The sequence below is a fragment of the Schistocerca gregaria genome, chromosome 8, assembly GCF_023897955.1.
Source record: "Schistocerca gregaria isolate iqSchGreg1 chromosome 8, iqSchGreg1.2, whole genome shotgun sequence".
NCBI lineage: Eukaryota > Metazoa > Arthropoda > Insecta > Orthoptera > Acrididae > Schistocerca > Schistocerca gregaria.
Window position 1 is genome coordinate 231084912 of NC_064927.1, and position 18170 is coordinate 231103081.

Here is an 18170-nt window from a genome sequence, read left to right on the forward strand (position 1 = left end):
GGAGAGTACCGAGACGCTTTTCGTAGGAAGACTGCAAACGATTACCTACCCCACCCGCTTCCATCAGAGCCCTTGTCTCTATATTAAGTGACACCAAGGTCTTATAGAACGCCTATCTTCCTCTCGCTCCGTTCCAAAACAGACAGACAGCTAAAATACACTGCTTAAGGGAAAAAAGGAACTAATTAAGTCAAGGAGAGAAGAAGATGAAACTTCACGGATTCCTTGGGTATGTGATGTTATTACGGTGACAACAAAATCTAATTAAATTTACAAAGACTTGCGGTACGAGCCCATTTATCAGAATGCAGAAGCAGCTCGTCTGTCCTGGATGTGTGCAATGATTCGGTTGCTAAGTGTGTCTTCTCCTTAGGAAAGCTGACCCGTAACTGTTATGAGTGGTTCTTGACATTCTAGGTAATGGCGGAGGGATGAAGGTGACGTCCGAAGTGATTCCATAAATGAGCTATCGGGGACAGATCACGATATCCTGCCATGAGATTGCTTCTGCATCACACAGACAGTCCGTGCTGACACGTGCCATGTGTGGACGAGCACTGCCACATTAAGAAATGACACCACGGAACTGTTGCTTGAGGGGTAAATACCAGGATGGAGGATGTCTGTGACCCACCGTTGTGAGGATTGCCCTCGGTCACTACCACACTTGACCTGAAGTCATACCCGATTGTTCACCGAGCAATATGGCGCAGTGGTTTGCAACTGGACTCGCATTCGGGAGTACGAACGTTTCAAATCCGCGTCCGGCAATCCTGATTTAGGTTTTCCGTGATTTCCCTAAATCGCTTGAGGAAAATGCCGGTATCGTTCCTCTGAAAGGACACGGCCGACTTCATTCTCCATCCTTCAATAAGTTGACAGGACTGATGGTCTCGCTGTTTGGTCCCCTACCCCAAATCAATCAACTGACCACTCCGATTGCTCCTGACACTGTGAAGTGAAGAGTAACACCGCTTTGCCTCTCCAAAACATTGAAAGAATGGGACCTATATGCACGTTGAAGCCATACTCGCCGACGATGGAACGCCGGGATAGCGCAGATTCGTGATACGTCGCTGAACCCCATACGACGCCATTCATCAGCATTCCGTATTTCCCAGGCACAGTGCCACTCCAAACGCCTGTGTTGGTGTTGTGGTGTTAACGGAAACTAATGTATGCTACCGTAACTCCCTCATCTGGATGTTGGTCACAGACCAATGGTATGGGATGACACTTGTTCTCGAACGACAGGCATAGATTTAAAAGGGTTACGACGTACTCGGTGGATGGTACGACAGCCTCCTTTCTGATGCTCAGACGTGGTCAACCGGAACCTTGACGCCGTGTTTGCCGGTCTTCACTTTCCCATACAGTTCAACATCGGACCATTGGCATATGCGGATGTCTCACAAATCTGGATGCATCTCAGTAAGACAAGCTGGCCCAACGGAGGCACAAAACCGAGCCCAGTTCTAACTTTCAGATACTGATCATGTGTGTCACACGAGCACAAGGCATCTCCGAGTCCTTCACAGTGATCACTCAATGATCACTAAACACCTGACGTCCTCAGCGGGAGGTCTAGTGGCTAGCGTTGCTGCCTCTGGATCACGGGGTCCCAGGTTCGATTCCCGGCTTCGTCGGCGATTTTCTCTGCCAGGAGACTGTTTGCTTTGTCCTAATCTTTTCATCATAAACCACGAAAGTGGCGAGACATGACGGTGAAAAGATTGGAAATTTGCACTGGTGCTGATAACCAGGCCGTTGAGCGCCCAACAAACCAAATATCATCATCAACATTTGATACTGCTCACGCCTCTTTGTATACCATACCAAGCATGGTGAACACACTGATGCACTCTGACTGCCGTTCTACTATCCCAGAGAATTCTAGCTCTAGTCATTTCCATACCAGCCGATGACGTGACATAAACGATGTTTACAGTGTCATCTCACCTTCTCTTCTATGTACTTCAATTTTCTTTCAGGTACTGTGGAGGAAATCAAGATACCAGCAACAGAGGTCATGGACACTGTACCGCAATATTTATCAAATCCATAAAAAGGATACAGTATAATGCGTCTATTTCTGATAGTGTCCCAAAAGTGAGTTCATTGATTACGAACGGCACACTATGACTAGACACAACCTCCGTGGTTACGTAAGTAAAACATACAGTAAGTACGTTATGGACTTCGCCTATCCCTTCTGCTTGTTAGAGTCAAATCCAGACAACATCTGGTCATTTCATTTATGAAGCTTAATGTTTTGCACAACTGGCATGAAATCGTCCATCTAAACCAGAATGAGTGATGAGAGCCGCCTATCGAAACTGTGGCCGTTGTCATACTGGGAACCATCATGTGATTATTTCTCTGAAAAGGAGGTAGGAGCTTCGTTATGGCGTTGGTCGATTTAGGAAACGTACACGTAAAATCAAGAATTGAAAACACGCTTATGATTTCTACACAAAATGGCGAACATTGGAAATAACATAAGGTCTTCGGATTGTTCCCATTATTCCACTCCTCATGTCACTCTTCTTGTTTAAGGTTTCCTAAATATCGTTCCTAGCGTAATTATATCTCTGCGGCTAAAGAATGATGGAAATAATCAACCATAGTGTTGCTCAGAACATAAGCTTCAGTAAATTAAACCGCACGTACTAGTTTGGATCTCCTGTAAATGGCAGAGAAGGAGGCGATCCAGAATGCCCTCTGTTGTGCACAGGGTAAGGGCCTTGTTTTGCTTCTGCCAGTTTTTTCATGCGGTTTGTCGCGATTTCCTCTTCCTTGAACCCAAAATGATTTGTTCTGTACTTCCAATTTTCCCTTGCAGACTCTGTTCTCTACAGCTCCCACTACTGGCGAGGAAGTAACTCTCTCATATTAACACGCGCTTCATTATCCCGGCCACTCTCCTAGATAGTTTTCAAGATATTCCATTCTTCGGCGATCCTATGGAGAACCTAATTTCTTAATCTTCTGTGCAGAACCGTCTAGTTTCTTGATCTATCAGCCTGCTTAATTTGTGGTGTTCTTCAGTTCAGCTACATCTCGATTTTTTTCCAGTCTTACAACAGTTCACGGTGGGTTTACATACCAAAGACTTTCGAGGAGCATCATACTAAGCATTAAATTGCCGAGTCCATAACTGTAATCATTTGACTCCCCCAGTAACTAAGATCTTGGGCGCACTGTTTTGTGGAACCGTTCCTGTAGACCGATGTCCACTAGTGTTTTTCTTGTATATTCCAAGTAATATGGCAAGGGAGTAAGCTTCAAAAGCTTTAAATCTGAAACGCAGGACAATAAGAAAGGGAACTTGGAGCAATTTGAAATGCGGAGCTGCAGACGGATGTTACGAAATTCAGAGACGGGGCATATTTGGTAAAACAAAAGACTAAACATTAGCAAGAACGCGAAATTCTGATTACAGAAAATATTGGGATAAACAGCAAATATAATGAATGAAACTGAAAGGAAACATGTGAGCAATCACTGAAAATTTCTATCAACATCTTCCCAGAAAAGATTTTCGGTCTCTATCTGGGAAAGTATACGCTCATGTTTCGAATAGACAAAATAATTCACTAACAACGAAAGCGGTTCACTAGACATAAGATATCCAAGTGCTATTTGCAATTTCGTCGTGAACAAAAGGTTTACTATGTAAAGTGAGGAAGACGGCGTGGATGCTTCTTTTGCTCCTTATTGTTTCATAATTTCTTTGGGCAGTTGACTCAAATCTTCAAGACGAGTTTATGGAAGTTCTTTAATGGATGTTGGAAGGTCGACAAGACAGTGTCTTACCTAGCTCAGATATTCTGGTTACGACCGTGTGTAACAATATTAACGTGGTTGCATGATTAACAGTTCGAACTCTGATAGGTGCCATTTAGTGACGATGCACTGCTGTGTGAAAACCCAAATCAGGTCTCATGAATGGTCTCAAAACAAAACTTACCTTTGGAACGTATTTCAAATTTATCACAGCCTCATACGATTTTGTGGAATACGTATGACACATTGTCTGGCTCCTTCGCATTTCCATGTAGGTTACTAAGATACAGTTCTCCTTTTCTCTGTGGATTTGCGCAGTTCGATCATTTATGTCAATTAAATCCGTATGCAGCTCTTGTCCGATAACTGTTATTCAAATGAGAGAAATACCCTAATGAACGTTCGTTGTAATAGGTCTTACACCTCCAATTACATTCCTCCCAGGCTCGATTCTTGGTCCGGTTGTTATTAACTTATGACATACAATAAATACAGAAAATTACCTGTGATACGGTATCTCCCAAGAATAACAAAATGTTTCAAATGGCTCTGAGCACTATGGGACGACTTCTGAGGTCATCAGTCCCGTAGAACGTAGAACTACTTAAACCTCAATAACCTAAGGACATCACACACATACACGCCCGAGGCACGATTCGAAACTGCGGCCGTAGCGGTCGCGCGGTTCCAGACTGTAGCGTCTAGAACCGCTCGGCCACCCCGGCCGACCCAAGAGTAACGATTCATTCTCATGGAACATATGTTTAATATAGAAAAAGTACATTTGTACAATAAGGCACATATGAGGCAGTAGAAATCATTGAAGTTCAACGTGTCCACCCTGAATGTCGACACGTAGACCACCTTTCGACCGTAGCAAGGAATGTATTCCATAGCTGCTCAGGTCTGATGCTACTAGGCGCGTCCACAAGCCGATCACGCAAACAACGCTGTGTGCTGGTTTTAATCCTTAGAGAAGAGACGTATTCCTACGCGAAGGATGCCAACTCTCTGCTAGTCCACCGTTCAGAAAACACGTGGTTACGGTAATCACGAATAACGACAGAACATAGGGAGAAGCCTCGTCCTCCTGGTATAGAGCGGTCTTCAGAATTACATCATACTCAAATTGTGGTTCCAAAAAATGATTATAAATGTCGAAATAACTGTTACCTGTTATTGCTCCCTTTGTAAAATCAAGTGGTCTGTAATTCTTAGTTTTGGTCGTCCCTAACCTTACGTGCAGTTTCGGTGGATTTTTCTGCAATTCCTGCACTTCATTAGAAAGGTTGCCGACCCATATCGGACAGTTCTGACGGTTCGCAGAATCCCATGTGTAATGTGTGGCATCGTGTGAGCAAAGGAGGTTGTGCAACGGGTTCCAGTTACACACTGCCACCAAAATCACATATTTCCACACTGGAGGCACGATGTTCCTCCTCCAGGTGATGTATTACCTGGATGCAATACGCCGTCTTCCTTACCATAGAACGAAGATTGCGTCAGACAGAGGATACTGAAATGTTCACTTTACGACTCAGCCTCCTCGATCTCTGGACTACGCCGTTAGACGTTGATAATTGTCCGGGATGTTCCCCATTAAAGCAACTTCTTCTTCGTGTGAATTTGTTTACATGAAGTCTGATACCGTTGGTGGCTCATGTTCATGTACTCCATTGTACAGCTCACATAAATTTTCAAAACCTTTGCCACGAAGCTTCCAGCAAACAATGGCTATTTTTCTAAAGCCAACGTCTAAAAAGCCTGTCAAATAAGAATAGGCTACATTAATATTACCACGAATACAAAACATAAATCGACCACACTATGTCATTAGTTTTCAGTCTACTCATGGCCTCCTAAGGGTGTGTACCTCCATATATCTTGACACTGCAGAACAGAGTCCACGTTCATCACCTGACGTACGATAAGCTTGTAAGTAGGCTGTTTAGGTTTTTATGTTGGTAACGCCATGTAGCGCTCTGTATGAAAAATCACTGGCTATGCTGTGTGCAGTCTGTGGCTGGTTTGCATAGTTGTTGGCCATTGTAGTGTTGGGCAGTTGGCTGTTAACAGCGCGTAGCGTTGCGCAGTTGGAGGTGAGCCACCAGCAGTGGTGGATGTGGGGAGAGAGATGGCGGAATTTTGAGAGCGGATGATCTGGACGTGTGTCCATCACACACAGTAAATTTGTAAGACTGGATTCATGAACTGTTATATATTATGACTTTGGAACACTACTATGGTAAATACATTGTTTGTTCTCTATCAAAATCTTTCATTTGCTAACTATGCCTATCAGTAGTTAGTGCCTTCAGTAGTTAGAATCTTTTATATAGCTGGCAGTATTGGCGCTCGCTGTATTGCAATAGTTCGAGTAACGAAGATTTTTGTGAGGGAAGTGATACATGAAAGGTATAGGTTCATGTTAATCAGGGCCATTCTTTTCTAGGGATTATTGACAGTCAGATTATGTTGCGCTAAAAAATATTGTGTGTCAGTTTAGTGTTGAGCAGAATAGGGAAAGAGTGAAATCCCTGAGTACGTTCAGTTCTGCTCAGCTGTTTGAAAATAAAATAATGTAAGAAGTTTATCAGCACAGTAATTCACTATTTTTTCTAAGGGGACGTTTGAAGCTAGGACGCGGTTGTTGGCGCAATGGTTGTCCAGCGTTGATGTGCGAGTGATTTGTTTTACTGTGGCTTATGTAACTGATGCTAAAATCCGCATTATTCGACAGCAATAGTCAGAAACACGTTGTTTCTTCCACTGGTGACAACAGTTCTCCGACATCGAAGTACTGACGGTGGAACCTTAACACAGTGGCACGCGAATGCCCTCACGACTGAAGGGATGGGAAGTAACGCACGTGGGGCATCCAGGACCTGATCATAACAACTAACTGCATCGCACTTATAGCATCTCATGCACTCCGCCATACCGTCGGTGGGCAGCACAGACCTGGCGACATCAAAGCCACGAGACGCACCAGGCTATTCCATTAGTCGTGGGGACAGGAACTTGCATCCCGCAACATGACAGCAGTCCCTAATTCAGTTGCGCTCACAGTGTACATGCAAACGCGAGGTTGCTGTTGGCACTGATGGCATTAGGGAAGCAGGGTTATATGCAGCGTCAACAGGTTTCACAATGTAGCTCTATCAAACCCAAATTCGTATTCCTCACTGCGGTAGAGAAAATGTTCAGAACTTTCTCATTCAACGCACCCTCTTTTCCACAAATCACCCTCATTCAGCTTCCAATCAAATTGCTCTCAAAAACACGCTGAAATAAAAACATCTCATTTAGCGCGCTTACTGACTAGAGTTGTAGAAGTGCCGTAGTCAGCGTAGACCGTCACAATTATCGTTGACCAAGGTAGTTTCTCTAGTAGGTTTAAGCAATTAAGATCGTATCCCTGGTATATGTAAGTTAGGTTTGTTGCGTACATTATGTGATCAAAAGTATTACAACACCTGGCTAGGAATGACTTTCGTGGCACCCTCCATCGATAATGCTGGAATTCAATATGGTTTTGACCCAACCTTAGCCTTGATGACATCTTCCACTCTCGCAGACATACGTTCATCCAGGTGCTGGAGGGTTTCTTGGTGAACGGCAGTCCATTCTTCACGGAGTGCTGCACTGAGGAAAGGTATAAATCTCGGTCTGTGAGGCCTGGCAATAAGTCGGCTTTCAAAAACATCCCAAAGGTGCACTATAGGATCCAAGTCAGTGTCCTGAGCAGGCCAGTCCATTACAAGGATGTTATTGTCGTGTAACCAGTCCGCCACTGGCCGTGCACTATGAATAGGTGCTCGATCGTGTTGAGTAATGCAACCGCCATCCACGAGTTGCTCTTCAACAGTGGAAAGCAAAAAGGTGCTTAAAGCATCAATTTAGGCCTGTGCAGGTGGCAAAATGTTGCTGTACAGGTGCGAGCAGCCCATAGCGGCTCGCTTTCCGCAGTCATTTTTACATATTTTGTGATTAAAGCCCTCCTGGCGTGTTAATTATTTTATATGTGGAATGCAAGTACTGCCTCTGTCTTATTGTTAGTCAGTACTTACACTTTAAATAAAAAATGTCTTGTTCTATAAATTTGTAACTGTTATAGGCCACTTTAATTGTTTTACTTCTGATTAAGGCATTCTTAGAAGTGTTGGAACCTGGTCAATAAGACTAAAAACAATTGTTTCAATTTTAGTTTAGAAACGGTCACTGAACCAAGTAGTCATGTTTAAAACTTTAAGGTATTGAACCTTCTTTGGTGCCATCCAATTTCAAAGTCTGTTACGAAATCTCTGCAATGATAAGATCATTTTGTAATACTTGGCAATGACCTGAATGATTTAGGGTCGTTCAGGCAGAAAGTAGTCGGAGGTTGTAAAATGTAAACCACAGAAATGATCGTGAAGCCATTGGCTACGGAAGTTGAGGTGTGGTCCCTATAAAAGCGGTGAGGCCCCATCCTGGCCACTCGATGGACATGGGGCAACAGCCACGTGACAAAAGAGCGAGCACGTGCCCGCATCGACCGTCCAAAGCACTCATTAGTCCTAAGATAAGAGAAATAGAGGCTTCAAAAGAACTTTAGGACGGTGCATTGGCGGAATCGGAAGGACTGTGAGGAACGGAAATTCAACGAAGAATGACGTAACTGTAATGAGTGCAACGAGTGTCTGTTGCAATTCCGACACGAAGTCCGACTCCTATGCCAACTGTTGCCATCATAACGCACCGGAATTCAATAAAGATGGCATCTGCCTGATAGCGCTCTGTATGAAAAATCACTGGCTGTGCTGTGCGCAGTCTGTGGCTAGTTTGCATTGTTGTCTGCCATTGTAGTGTCGGGCAGAGGCAGCTGGATGCTAACAGCGCGTAGCGTTGCGCAGTTGGAGGTGAGCCGCCAGCAGTGGTGGACGTGGGGAGAGAGATGGCGGAGTTTTGAAATTTGTAAGAATTGGTGTCATGAACTGATATATATATATATATATATATATTATGACTATAAAGGTAAATACGTTGTTTGTTCTCTATTAAAATCTTTCATTTGCTAACTGTGCCTATCAGTAGGCAGTGACTTCCGTAGTTTGAATCTTTTAGTTAGCTGGCACTAGTGGCGCTCGCTGTATTGCAGTAGCTTGAGTAACGAAGATTTTTGTGAGATGTGATTTGTGAAACATATAGGTTAATGTTAGTCAGGGCCATTCTGTTGTAGGGATTATTGAAATTCAGATTGCGTTGCGCTAAAAACTATTGTGTGTCAGTTTAAGCACAGTCGTGTATAATTTTTCTAAGGGGTCGTTTCATATATTGAACCTTAGCCGAGGATACCTCACTGGAATCTTCAGATTTTTTTTCTTGTAGTTTGTGTAATAAGTGTAGACTTTGTTTATGGCTAGCGCGTAATTGTAGAGAGAATCTCCTTTGTTGTTGTAGTCTTTCATTGTTGTACAGTAACACAGTTCTGGCATGCATGTAGATTTTGCACCAATATTTCGCAGCTGCGCTTGCAATTAACTAGATATTATTTTCAGTGCTATATTAATGTGTTCTCTTATTTTTGCTCTTCAAATTGTGTTTTTCTGTGTTGTCGTGTGAAATATTGTGACAATAATGGCGTGTGAAAAACGTAATACTAGGCTCCAAAGTAAACTGAGAAATTACAGTCAAGACGAAGCAGTATGTTAGCGCCACCATGTATTGAATTAACTAATGTTGAAAGTAGTAATTTGGTAATAGTGCATAGGGAAATGGAACGGGCTGCAAATAATGGTGTAGACATTGAAACAATTAGTGAACAGGGAAGCATTATCGATCGATCGGTCGGCAACAGTTCACGTCAGGAATCTGAAACGACAGGACACAATCTAGAAAATACTGTACATTCAGGTTTTGCGTCCTCACCGTTTTTCCTAAATAAGTCAAGACACATTTTCTGCTTGTCAAACTGTGAATGTTGCCGGTGCAAATGCACTGCCGAAAAGCATAGAGGAACAGATTCCAGACACTAATACATTATTATTGCAATTAATGCAGCAAATGAGACAAAATCAGAGACAAATACAGCAACAGTTAGACACAATGGAACAAAATCTTCAAAAGTTAGACACAATGGAACAAAAGCTTCAAAAGTTAGACACCACACTTGAACAAACACGTGAAGATTTAACTAATGAGTTACATAACATCGAATCGAAATGTCAAAAAGTCTGTAATGACGTAAAAACACAAATTTGTGAGCATTTTCAACCTATTTTTTCGCGGCATGAAAATGCATTACAGAATCACAAAGCAGCCATAAAAGAACTGCAAACTATTTTTCATGAAAATCATGAGACCTTGACAGCTAAAACTTACTCAGTTGCATCTGCCGATTCGGTTACGCAACTTGCAAAAACTCAAAAGACTTTAAAGGACACAGTAGATACTCTGAAAATTGGTTCAGAAAGACACACAGAGGAAATAATTTCACTATCGGATAAAGTAACCGAACTTTCAGATCAACTTATCTATAAAGGGAGGTGATGATCTCAATGACACAAAATCTGTAGCCTTCACTGACACTGAAGAGTATGAACAAATTAGAAAATTCAAACAGAATCAAAATCAAATCAACACACAGTACAAAAGAGAAATGCGGGAAGTACAAGATCAGTTGGCTCAAGTAATACAAGAATTACATATTTCAGAGGACACTCGCGCTCCAACACTGGAAGAGGGACTTAGAAATACGCAAAAGCCACAAAATAATAACACAGGGTATTTCGGCAATCATGAAAGAAATTGGCAAGGTACACTCAATTTTGAGATGGAACCGATATGCTACCCGCCGACACGATGATTTTGACTATAAGCTGTTCATTACTGCACGTAAATTCAAAACATTTAAGAATTCTGGCAACGACATTCATCCACAAGCGTGGCTCCATCAATTCTCTCATTGTTTTCCTCCCAACTGGTCCTTAGAGCACAGATTAGAATTTATGTGTGGCTACTTGGCGAATGAACCAGCTGTAAGAATGCGATCGGTCATTCACGATTGTCACAGTGAAGGAGAATTTTATCATGCCTTCCTCTCTGCATATTGGTCTCAAGCTACACAAGACCGAGTAAAACATAGTATCATTATGATGAAACATTTCGAACAATCTGAATTTTCCAGTCTTGTGAAATATTTTGCAAACATGTTACGTAAGAATCAATATCTTTCAAACCCATACAGCCCCTCAGAACTCATCCGCATTTGCTTAATCAAATTGCCTGAACATTTACGACATATTATTTTGGCAGGACGTTGCAAAGACGACATTGAAGCTTTTCAGGGACTCTTAAAAGAATTAGAAATTGACACTGACAATCGCGCAACGCGAAAACAGGAAAACAAGAATTACAGGTCACATCCGTCGCAATTCCGGGATGAAACAAATTATAACTGGACTCGACAAGGCTATTCTCACAACACAAATCGTGACCAAAACAGACACCACCCATATGATAACCGTTGGCAGAGTAAAAATAGTTACAGAGAAAGATCGCATTTCCTGGGTAATGAATATGACACAGACAATCATAGAAACAGACAATATGGCAACCAGTAAATTATTATTACGGGAGACACAATAACTTCAGACGCAACGGTCCACAGTCCAGTGATAATTCCGGGAGGAATTCTCCACCACATGACCGACAAACAAGAAACTATGTAAACTACCGACAAAATGATAGACCTGAATTGCATCAGAACTGGCGGGATTCCTACAGGACAGGGCCCTCTCGACAAGGTGAATTTGTAGAAGTTAGGTCTCCTAATACCAATAGACGCGCGCCAACAAAGAGACATACAATGACTCGCACCGCAGACAGCCGCGTGCGCCGGCTGGCTCAGAGAAAAATAACATAGACGCTAACCTTGAGAAAAATTCCAGTATTCTTTACCGACGTATACCGCATGATAATTGCGTTCAAGTTAACTCCGAGCACTAGGAAGAATAAAGGATAGTACTACATTTCACATGTAAAGCCGTTTATTGAAAGATAATCTGCTTTTTAACTTTGTCTTTGGCATATAACTTTTCACTTTACATTACAAGTATGCTATTTCAGACTTATAAACTGTTAATGTGCAACAATGTTTGAAGTTTACTATCTAGTCTAGAACCTACTGAACATATTTAGACAGTATTTACGAGTGCATTGTTATAGTGAACAGATGTCACAGTGTTATTGTGTGTGTACATTCTTGGTTGTTAGTTGCATGACTACGTAACGACTATAATGCTAACATACTTAGAACATTTACCAGTACTGCTAATGAGATTTTAATGCAACATTTTGGTTTACTTGAATATACATTCTTTATTTGAAGTACTTTCGGTGAGATTAAAGATGGCTTAGCATTTGGTTTCCCTGATAGCTACACAATTATATCACGACACTACTCATATGTGACACGATTTACATAGTTGCTTTTGCGATGTATCTGTTTTATATCTGCACAATTTTTCTGTATTATTCTGGAAAGTAAAACAGGTTTTAGTAGTAACTTTTGTGGTATAGCTACAAAGAGACAGTCTTCATCGTAGCACAACAATACGTTACATTATAGTACTTTCTTGATCACGGTAAGGTACGTAATAACTACGATATCTATACGGAAAGCATTTCACTTTCGTTTACGATGAGGTAAGTACATTGACTTCAGCAGAACTTTGCTTACAGAGGACGGTAACTACGACAGTTCCACAGAATTATCCTATCTTTAGCACTACAGGGCACGAATTTGAGTGATTAATTTGGTACTTAAACCATTTATTTTTCAAGATTGTTGAATTACAAAGAAAATTTTTCGTGATACATTTCATTCCATTGCTGTAATCTGTAACACCTGAGGGTATAATTACATTTATCCTCAGGGGGGGTACACGCTTACTTTGTGTACCATGTGTTTGGCAAGCACAAGGAGCCCTAGCTAATATGGTATTTGCTTATACAACTTTACACATCGGTACCATATTTCTCTAACACATAAATTACACAGCGATCTGATTATTTAACAGAGAAACAAACATTTTTTTTTACTACATCAGTGACAGATGTTTACGTAATTACACAGTTGGATAACTTCACAATTATGAAATTCTATTTTGTCTGTACTTTGTGAAATGTTCATATTTTTTTGGAACCATTGTGATACTATGAGAGCTTTGAATGATGTATTTGGTATGGGATCATGATTTTTAAAGTACGTTTGAGACAGATAACACTTTTGACATGAGCACAGAATTTTTTTTTTTAGGTTTTGAAATTACTTAAGGAAGCCACGACGATTTTGAGATTTGCCTGAGGTTTTATGATGTTATGATGACGATGTGTATTACGCTGTTGCGGTATGTTTATGGACAATAGGCTGATGCTATGTGAGGAATTTGATTGTGCTACGTATTTATTATGATAAAATATTGAAGAAGTGCCTACGAATATGTATATGTATAATAAGGTAAGAATAATGAGTAGTGGTTAGGGACTCTGATTTGTGGAAAAGGATGTTGGAAACCAAGAATCGTACATTAAGAGATGAAATGTATGTAAATGCGTGAATGTATTAGAATGGCGACGAAAATTTTTTGGACACTATTATATTTATAGGATTTTATTTTCTACACATTTGTAACGCAAATTCTCAACCTGTGAAAATATTTTTATATGAGACTGCCACTGTAGCGGAAACTGGTGTCGTAAATATTTCGGTAAGAAAGTTAAGTGACCACCTGCACATAATGCGTCGTGGGCACCCAACTGGGCGACAGCCACCTGGAAACAAGCCATTAGTGTGTGCCTTTCAGAGGCACAGGTAGAGAAAAAAATAAAGAGGCCACTATCCTCGCTACTGACATTCCTTTGTAGAAAGCACCGCAAATACGACACGCTAATTTCTTGGAAATATTCTTACATCTGCACATCTGATTATGACAAGTGTCTTTCTACGAGAGTTGAGAGAACTTCTACTGACTTATGAAATGTCACATGACTACTGAATGATATTTTTATGCTTTGCCTTTCATAGTTGGTTGTTTCGTTTGATATCTGTTTTCCAGCTGTGTTACAGCATTGGTTTTATAAAATAAAATTCAATGCATTTGCTAATGTGAAAACTTTCTGTCAACAGATATGTTAAATAATAATTTTATGATCCACATTCTTCAAAAAAGGAGCACTTGGAAAGGAAAGAACAATAAGAAGGGACTAGTAACAGTAACTGCATATATAATTTTCTTTTCCAGTACTTGGTAATTTTTTTTAGAATTAGATTTTGTTGTGTGCCACTTTAATTTCATAGACATTAAGATGTGAATATACATTTCCCTTATCTGCATTGTTGACTTTAGTGTACTATTTTTTTCTGCTTGTGAGTTTGTCATGTTTAGATATAAGTTATTACATTTACTGCTGCTTGCTTTGCCAATTTCTATTTTTTTTGTTATTGCTGTTTGTATTAATTGTTTTGTGTTGCTGCATTACCTCGTCCCTTAGTTTAGCATCTGAGCTACGTAGGTTTAAGTTAGCTTAAGAGGGGGTAGACTGTATAAGAAACTAACTATGATGAATTGGAAGAAAAGCATTGAGAAGCTATAAGAAAAAGGTTTTGCCAAAAAAAGTAGTGTACAGTGGAGAAAAACTATTTTCGAAAGAGGATGTGAACAGAATCCAGAAAGCATGCTTGGATAGGATTTTTTTTGGCGGAAACAAATGTTGAAATAAGACGTAAGATCTACAGAATGAAGTTTGGGGTGGACTGCAGTACCAAATGTTACACTGAAAACTAACCCTGTCCTTTCCTTCTGTCATCCCACTATGTGTTTGTGTACCCTTGTGTATTTATGTTCTACCGGTCTTTATGTGTTTATCTGATAAGACTTTTACTAATACTAAGCTACATTCACTATGATGAGGAATACTTTTATCCTCAAATATAATTTGCATTAATAATATGTTATTTACTTCGTAAAGATGTTTACACATTATTTATTCTGTTTTGATCTAATGCTCATGTGTGAAGTTGATGTTTCAAAAGTTATTTTGATCTTTTATGTATGTACTTATGTCATAATTTTTGTAACACTGATGTATTTGTTATTTCGATTCTTTTGTAAATCCTGTATTACTGCAAATGTTATCTGTACTATTATGTTCTTTAATATTATATTTTGTACCTTTGTTATTGTATTCTTATGTTATAAAATTGTAATTGACACCAGTTCATCAAATTAAGTAACTTGTAAATTACATTTCACTGCACACGTTTCTGTTGGTCATAGTATATGGGCAATATGTGAGAAGTAGGGACTGATAGTGTTTGCACGAGTGTTAATAATTCAGTAAGGGACTGGATAACAGCATTGCTGGTTGTAAGGACATTTCTAAAACAATTTTTGTGAGTGCACAAGTGGTGGTTATGGACTTGCTATATTATCCGCAAGACTCTTCAATGGTGATTGTGCGCCTGCACAGTCAAACAGATGGCTGCTGGCCATCTCTACAAGGACTACAGTGGGTCTACACCTTTGATGACCCACCAATACCATAATTTCTACAAGGACTGCAGTGGGTCTGCATCTCTGGTGGCCCACCAATAGTAATATCTACCAGGACTACAGTGGGTCTGCTCTGCGATGACCTACCTACCAATAGTCTTCAACGTCGACTGACTCTGCTGTGGCCCATTAACTGTCTGCATGTCAAGAGTCAGCACTGTCTTTCCGTTGGAAGGACAACACTACTTCTTCAAGACTGCATGGAAATCCACTACTTCCACGTGCATTTTCTTTTACTGATCAGACATTGAGCAAAAACACTGCTATTTAACTGTGATGAACGATCAGCACTGTCTTTATGGACCGTGAGAAAATTTTAGCTTTTGACCAACATTGTATCGATAAGTGTGTGCATTTCATTTCTTTGTTATTGTAATTATGAAAAAAATTTTCAAATCTGTATTGGCCACTGCCCAAAACAATTTGTAAATTTTTTTGTGGGGAGCATGGGGGCTATGTAAGTAGGCTGTTTAGGTTTTCTTATTGGTAACGCCACATAGCGCTCTGTATGAAAAATCACTGGCTGTGCTGTGCGCAGTCTGTGGCTAGTTTGCATTGTTGTCTGTCATTGTAATGTCGGGCAGCGGCAGCTGGATGCTAACAGCGCGTAGCGTTGTGCAGTTGGAGGTGAGACGCCAGCGGTGGTGGATGTGGGGGGAGAGATGGCGGAGTTTTGAAATTTGTAAGAATTGGTGTCATGAACTGATATATATATTATGACTATAAAGTTAAATACATTGTTTGTTCTCTATTAAAATCTTTCATTTGCTAACTGTGCCTATCAGTAGTTAGTGACTTCCGTAGTTTGAATCTTTTAGTTAGCTGGCACTAGTGGCGCTCGCTGTATTGCAGTAGCTTGAGTAACGAAGACTTTTGTGAGATGTGATTTGTGAAACATATAGGTTAATGTTAGTCAGGGCCATTCTCTTGTAGGGATTATTGAAATTCAGATTGCGTTGCGCTAAAAACTGTTGTGTGTCAGTTTAAGCACAGTCGTGTATAATTTTTGTAAGGGGACGTTTCATAACACGACACCCCTTTTTTCTTCTTTTGAAGCCTTCATTTCTCTATTAACAGCACGAAAGACTCGAGTTGAGTGGAGTGGACGGTCGATACGTTCAAGTGCTATACGTCATGTGGGTGTGGGCCTTTTTCCCTCTAGCGGAGAGTCATGGGCTTCAGCTCACTTACAAGGACACAATGATGTTACGATCCCTCCAGGGGTTTCCTTTTTACAGCTCCCAGCTCGTTTCTTTATGAATGATCCTAAAATTTATTGACTGATGACGCCCGTGCCATTTTCTTCTCTGTGCCTTTATTTTCTTCATTAATTGTGACAATGTTTTACAATTGATGCAGACCTCACTAAACATGCAGCACATACAGCAACGCTAGTCGTTACCTGTTGTTTTGCTCTCATATCAGTAGTTTCGTTATGGTGAGTGGTGGTAACTAAGCAAGCTACTGATTTTTATGATATGTCTGCGTGTGTAGTGGCGTGGAGACATATGTATGCATATAATGCAGGGCCGGTATGCAGGTACAAAATGAACGTGATTCTGTTATTTTACTGTATGTCAAGTCTAAAAGCATGCACTATATTTTCTAATTATATTTTACAAAAATGCCTCTGTTTGTTAAACTCGTGCAGTAGTAGACTATTAGGGGTTCTGTGGCATATCTAGCACTGTATGTCATACTTTTCCACCAGAGCTGCTTGGCCGCCCACCGCAGACATCGTAGCGCCTAATGCATCGACATCCCACTTCACGTCGAACCAACACGGGATGCCTGTATCACAGGGCGTATATCCACCAGGAAAAGCTACGTCGTCTTTGTTGCCAGCACAAATATTTACCGACGACAACAACAACAACACAACACATCAGGTCTCCACAACGGCCGCCAGGTACCGCTACTCGTTAGCAGAGCCTGCATAACAGCTGCACCAGCGTTTGCAGCTAGCCCAGGAACTACTCTGCTACGCCACGCACGTGATCGAACTGCCGGCAAAAGGCAGTTCGACGCACATTTACGAAGTCTACGTAGCTACCACCGCGGCAGCCAAGGCCAGACGCCTCTTCTAGCTGGCCGATCTCGTTGCAGATGGACTTGGTATAATAGACGAACTACTTGGCTTTGTAGATTTGTTTGATTGTGCACTCTCCCCGTAAAAATGGCCGTCAGTGCCCTAGAACTTAAAACTACTTAAACCTAACTAACCAGAGGACATCACACACATCCACGCTCGAGGCTGGATTCGAACCTGCGACCTTAGCGGTCTTGCGGTTCCAGACTGTAGTGCCTACAACCACTCGGCCACTCCGGCCGTCTCTCCCCGTTCTTTGTTATTGTACTACGTCTTCAACTTTGCTTCCGCCGTTTCTTCTCGAAGTTCGGGGCTTTATTGTTAAAAACGTACCAAAAAATTATGATTCAAAGTGTTGTCCACATTCTGCCATTTTTCGCATAGCATACGAATCCCGTGGCGGAAGAACCGGGCGTCTTTTCTGGGGATCCATGAATCAATTCAATATGGCACTTGTTCATATGATCAGAAGTTCTGGTCAGCCAGGCTGTTTGCCACTAATCGAAAAAGGTGGTAGTCAGAGAGAGCAACATATGGAGCATACGGCGGGAGGGCTATGGCTTCTCATTTCAACGTTTCCTGTATATTTTGACGGGTTTTGCGGCATGAGGTCGAGCACTGACCTGCCGCAGAACTACCTTTCCGTGTCTATCGCTGTACTGTGGTCGTTTGTGTTTCATTGCTCGGCTCGAACGCAT

At 41.2% G+C, this 18170-nt stretch overlaps 1 protein-coding gene across 1 annotated transcript in view; it reads right to left on the reverse strand.

Moving 5' to 3' along the window:
- Positions 1-18170, reverse strand: part of LOC126284800 (ras-like protein family member 10B) — a gene marked incomplete at its 5' end in the record, with an annotated part of 86599 nt that overhangs the window by 30160 nt on the left and 38269 nt on the right. The gene's annotated exons all lie outside the window — the stretch shown is intronic.